Genomic DNA, 6423 nt, shown 5'->3' with positions numbered 1-6423 from the left:
ATCATCTAGGTTTGCTACTACCTGATATGTTAAATGCTAGCATGATATGTTATATGTGACAGTAGTAGAGTTCGGTTGTTAGGACCAGAGGGTAGTCAGACACCCCAGATACGTCTGACAGTATGTGATGTTATGTTTATATGTTAGCATGATTTGTTATATGAGTTAGAGATAGTAGGAGGGGAGCAGTCCCCGAGTTCGGTTGTTAGGACCGAAGGGTAGTTTAGACACCCCAGATATGTCTGATAATATGTTATGTTATGATATGTGATAGTAGTAGTAGTAGGGGTGAAATAGTCCCCGAGGTTCGGTCGTTAGGACCGAAGGGTAGTCAGCACCCCAGAACGGCTTGACATGGGTAGTCAGCACCCCAGAATGACTTGACACGGGTAGACGACACCCCAGAATGGCCGCACGGGTAGTCGGCACCCCAGAATGGCCGTACCGGGTAGTCAGGCACCCCAGAATAGCCTGACAGTATGTATGTTATGTGTTTGTATGGTATGTGGTATGAAGGGGGAACTCACTAAGCTTTGTGCTTATGTTTTTCAGTTGCTGTTTCAGGTACCTCTTCAGCTAGGGGAAAGGAGTCGGCACGGTAGCGGCATATCACACACATTCTTGTTTTCCGCACTATGGATTTCTGGGATGTACTCTGAATTATTACTATGATATTACCGGTTTTCAGACATGGATTATTGTTATGAATGTTTTGTAATGATGTTTCTACGTATTAATCTAAATTAAAAATGAAAATTTTAACCGGTATTTTTGGGATGTTACAAATTAATCTTCCCATTTCGAGTGGTTTTTTGACTAAGTTAAGGGTCGGGATGCCCCTAGTGATTATCAAAAGTTAAGAGAGATTTGGGATATAGAGAGATAAAGTGAGAGGGATCGAGAGAGACTTTGCCGGTGGCCTTTATTAGTGTTTGGACCCGTAAGTCAAGGTTCGTAAACCCGATTATGCCTTGTTATGAGTGTTTTACGCTCCCGAGGTGTACATAATAGTGCTTTATTGAGACGATGCATCACTCACTTCGCTTAGGGGTTAGAATTTATGAACTTCTGAAATTCCGAGTGAAACTTAGTATTAAGATAGAATTTGTACGTTAGTAAACAGCGAGCACGCCCTATCATGCAAGCACCATTTGAGTTTACTGGTTTGACTTGTTGACTTTATTTGGCTTTGAGTTGACCAGAAATTTACGGGTGGCACAAATAGTCCTCGGTACCGGTTGAAAGGACTGAAGGGGTAGGCCAACACCCTGGTATGGTAGGCGAGGTACCAGTCGAAAGGACCGAAGGGGTAGGCCAACACCCTGATATGCTAGGCTAGGTTCCGGTCGACAGGACCAAAGGGATAGGCCAGCACCCTGCTATGCTAGGCAGTTACCGGTTGAAAGAGACCGAATGGGTAGTCCAGTACCCGGATATGTTTGACAGTATGTATTTTGTATGGTATATGGTATGATGGGGGAACTCACTAAGCTTTGTGCTTGCAGTTTTCAGTTTTTGTTTCAGGTCCTTCTTCGAAGCGAAAGGAGCAAGCATGGTAGCAGCGCATCACACACACGATTTTCCACATATGAGATTCTTGGATTTGTACTCTGACATTATTACTATCTTATGACATGCTTTTGAGACATATGATCTATGGTTTTTATGAAATGAAATAACTTTGATGATGTTTTCTATAACTTGTTTTATGAATCGTTATATCAAAATGAAAATTTTGGTCTAGAATTTTGGGATGCTACAATACGCCAGACATACGTAAGCATACCACAAACCCTAATTTTTAGGATTTGGACCCTATTTAAATTTTATTATGAACCTTGAGGTTGCCCCCTCATCAGCCTCCTTCCCTCTAAAGACTCCCCACGAAACCCTAGCCTTTTCCTTTTGTATTCTTGAGCTTTGGTGTTAAAATTTTGGTGGTGTTGTACATTGTGAAGAAGTAGGAGATTAGTGATTAAGCATTGGTTGGAGTGAAGCTTGAAGATCCAAAATCTTTATCATCTTGGCAGGTATCAGAATGTATAAAGTTGCAACCTTGATGATTCATCTATTAGATCTAGCTAGTTTGGAGTTCTTGGCATATTTTGGTCCCTTGAGTTGTTTCTTGTGAGTATAAGCTACTCTAGAAGCTTAGGATAGTAGATCTTAGTGTTTATGAGGTCCCTTGTGCATAAAAATGGTAGGTTTATGGGTTTAACTCAACCATGCAAGAGTTGATGTTCTTCTCATGAAGTTAGAATGTTAAAATTGGGTTATGGGGCTTATCAAGCCATGCATAAGCTTAAAGCTTCCAACTCTATGCATTAAGACATTGTGTTAGAGTAGATTTGAAGTTTGGACAAAAGGTTCTCAAGGGATTAAGCCATCCATATGAGGATTGGTTCATAGACAACTATGACGGGCGTACTTTTATGTACGTTGCGTGTACTGGGTTCGAACCCTATATCTGGTCAGTGAGTACGTGGGGCATACAAGTTTGGTACATTTAGTGTACTCCCAACTATGAGTTTAGAAGGTTGGGCCATTTTAGGCTTCAGGTGCTTGTGGGTCGGGTCATGATTATTTGGGTCGATTAAGGGAAAAGGTAAAATGACCTTTTACCCTAAGGAGTCGGGTTTAATGAATTAGGTTCCCTGTTATGGTTTATGACCTAATTATTAATTAGAGTATTATTTGTGTAACATTCAAGTTTTGGTAAGTTTCTCTTTCAACCCTTAATGCAAATTTATTATCAATTTGGTCCCTAACTGGTACGCGGGGCATATTCAATGAGTATGCTTAGCGTACTAGCCTAATGTTGATCACATACTCCACCCACGTACGTTGGGCGTACGTGGAGTATGCATGGCGTACGCAAGGCTAGGACAAACCCTAATTTTTAGGGTTTGTGCCCTATTTAAACAACTTAAACTCATCTCTTAGACATTTTAGACCAACTTCCACCTCCCCTTATCCTGAAATCGAAACCTTAAAGTGAGTTGGTGAGTTTTAAGCTTGAAAGAGTGTTTGTTGGTGGTTTTTGAAGGAGAAGAAAAAGAAGAACACTTTGAGGAGTAGTTTGGGCTTGTAGATCCATGATCACCTTCTCATTTGCAAGTTTTTTGAGGTAAAAGCTCACACCTTGATGAGCATATATGTTAGATCTAGTTAATAGTGTATTTTTTGCACTTTTGAGTCTTTTGTGTTAAAGGCGATCTTTTGATCTACTCTAGAAGCAATGGATGCTAGATCTTAGCTCCATTCAGTCCCCATGTTCATAAAAATGTCAACTGTATGGAGTATTTTGATCCATGCATGTATTAAGATCTTTATTAACCTCTTGTTAAACCTTTGGGACCTATTAAGCTATGGATGAGTGTAAAGTTGCCAACTTTACATGATAAGTCACCCTTAGGGACTGGATGTGAGAGTTTGGAAAAAAAGTCTTAACTGTTTAAGTGCTTAATGAAGTGAATTGGGAGCTTGAGGCGTACGTTAGGCGTACGATCTGAGTACGCTCCACGCACTCAACAGATGGACATTAGACTTGGCCATTCTCGGGTATAAGGCCATAGTTTGGGATTTCATAGTTTGGGCCTTGTTGGGCTATTAGACCTCTGTTTTGGACTTGGGGCTAACATGTGTGGGTTTCCTTGGATTTTAGGCCCATGATGGGTATTGGGTCCGATTTGGAAGATTAGGCCATAAAATTGGGCTTTAGGATTTGGGCCTTTTAAATAGTTGAGTTGGGCCTTGGCTTTGGGCCAAGTTGGATAAAGGGTAAAATGGTCTTTTACCCTGGTTATGGGCTAAATAGCTTAGACTTTTGGTTATGGGTCATAATCCAATTAATAAGTGGATGTTATTGATTTTGATAGCGCCAGGATTTTCCATGCCAACAGTCAGAGATTCAATTGAGTGATTCAACAGTTAGACGTGAGTTTCCTCACCATGTTTAGTGGGTCGAAGGCACCAATGTCGGCTCATGGTTTATTATGATAGGATGCTAGATGTCTGCATGACTCTTGCATGTGTTATGTGTTTATATGTTTACTGGGCAAGGCTCGATGTCGGGCGGGGCCCGATGACTACTTTGTATGCTTTTATATTTGTGATTATCGCATGTGTTGTATGGTTATATGTTTATATGAATATTGGGCGGGGCCCGATGACTAACATATTTGCATACCGAGCGGAGCTCGATGCTAGGTGGGGCCCGATGACGGGCAGGTCCCATTACCTGTTTAATATGTATGGTATGTGACATTTTGGAGAACTCACTAAGCTTTGTGCTTATAGTTTTTAGTTTATGTTTCAGCTACTACTGGTTCAAAAGGGAAGAGCCCAACATGATTGCAGTGCACACACCACCTCGTTCAGCGTTTTATGATTACTCTAATGTTTCATGGTGTATTTGATACAGTTTGTTCCACTTTGGTTTTATGATGATGTTTTAGATTACAGTTTTATTTAATTGAAAAATGAAACTTTTTAATCTTAATTTTTGGGATGTTTTAAGTTGGTATCAGAGCCTTAGTTTGAGGGATTTAGACGTACTCTCGGGTATGTCTAAACTCAAACTGGGGGTTTGGTAGAATTTTTCAAAAGGAAATGTTTTATAAAAAGGATTTCTAACAAAAGAAAAGGGTGTGGTGCATGCAATCGACCGAGGCCAAGTAAGTTTTCCCAAAATACCCATACATGATTTATGATATGCTTTGACTCATGAATCTGTGAAGCACATGATAGTTAGGGCTAAGGATCTGCTTAGGATTTTCATGATAGAATGCTAGGAGAGATGTCTTTATATGCCTATTGTATGATCTTGTAGACTTTCATTCTAGTGCTGATCAGTCGGTGATAAGGATGACCTGATTAGGTTATGCTTGATTCCGATTACTTAATGCTCGAATGATGCTTGCTTTGTGCTTTTTAGGAACTCTCACTAACTTCATCTAACTAGTAAGAGAATAAGCTAAGTTACATATTCCGGAAACTAAATAATTTTAGAAGGTTAGGTTTAAACTCTATTGCGCAACTCTTGTTTGAGTCCAACCGTTGTAGTATGAGACCTTTCATTCGAAGAATTATCTGGTGTTAGTGATATGTAATTGTATTCATGAGCTAGTTAGAGGGTGCTGGTAGGAGTTCCTTCTGTAGCTGATGGCGGAAGATGGTGTGGTGGTTGCCATAGGAAAACCTATGAAGAGATTTAGTGTTGGGAGCCTTGTCTTGTGGAGGTTCTATGTATGGGTAAGGAGTGACTTGAAGGAATCAAATCAATCTTTGAGGAAGGTACGGATAAATGTGGAAGGTATTATGGGCCCGTACTACTAAAAACACAAGATCCATACTCGAGTCAATGAGGACTGCGATGAATCTAAGGAGCTTGTAGAGTATGAGACTCCTCGATATATATATATATATATATATATATATATATATATATATATATATATATATATATATATATATATATATATTCTAATAGGGGTGGGAATCGGTTCGGTTTTTTGGTTTTTTAGTTTCCTCGAATCGGTTTCTTCGTTTTAAATTTTTTTTGTCCAATTCAAAAATTGAACCAAATCGAATTCAACTTCTCTAGACCAAACCTTCTAATTTGGTTTGGTTCGGTTTGAAAATTGAGGAGCCCAGATATAAACTTAAAAAATTTTCAAACATAAATAAAAATGTTTTTAACATAGAAACCTAAAGTTGCAAACAGAAATATCTAAAATTTCATACAAAATGATCTAAATAGTAAATGAGTTAAAATGATTTCTACTTTATTATTAATACTTTTACTTAATATAAAATATAAAATATATTAATTAATTAATTAATTTATGAAATTTGGTTTTTTCAGTTCGGTTTGGTTTAAACATCAAGAGACCGAAACTCGAACCAAAAACCAAATTCACAATTCAATTTGGTCTCAAACCAAATCGAAAACCAAATTTGAATATGGTTCGGTTTGAAATCGATTTCAGTTCGATTTGGTTTTCGGTTTTTTGGTTTCGGACCAAATAATTCCCACCCATATATTCTGATGGTATATATATGGTCTATTTTTAGTATGGTGACTCTTCGAGGCAGACTGGTTGGTGGTTCTGGTGATGGTGAGGGCTCAAGCTCAAGTTTTGGAGCAGGGTAGTTGGATGATCAGATACGAGAGTTCATTTCGTCTGAGATTACCCGCAACATACTTGAGCAGACTCTTGTGATATTTGGTACGATCAAGGAGGGTATCATGGAGGTGTTAAAGGAGCGTTTGGGCTTTTCCGTTCTGAAATGGTGGCTTTGATTGGGACACATTAACCAAACTTCAGGGACTTCCGGGCATGTAGGGCTCCAGATTATTACGGGGAGAAGGACCTGATTGCGAGCAGGCGTTGGTTAGCGGATGTAACTAACACCTTTTGC

Source organism: Lactuca serriola, chromosome 4, assembly GCF_051521515.1.
Source record: "Lactuca serriola cultivar US96UC23 chromosome 4, Lser_US96UC23_V15, whole genome shotgun sequence".
Taxonomy (NCBI): domain Eukaryota; kingdom Viridiplantae; phylum Streptophyta; class Magnoliopsida; order Asterales; family Asteraceae; genus Lactuca; species Lactuca serriola.
This window is presented reverse-complemented; position numbering follows the sequence as displayed.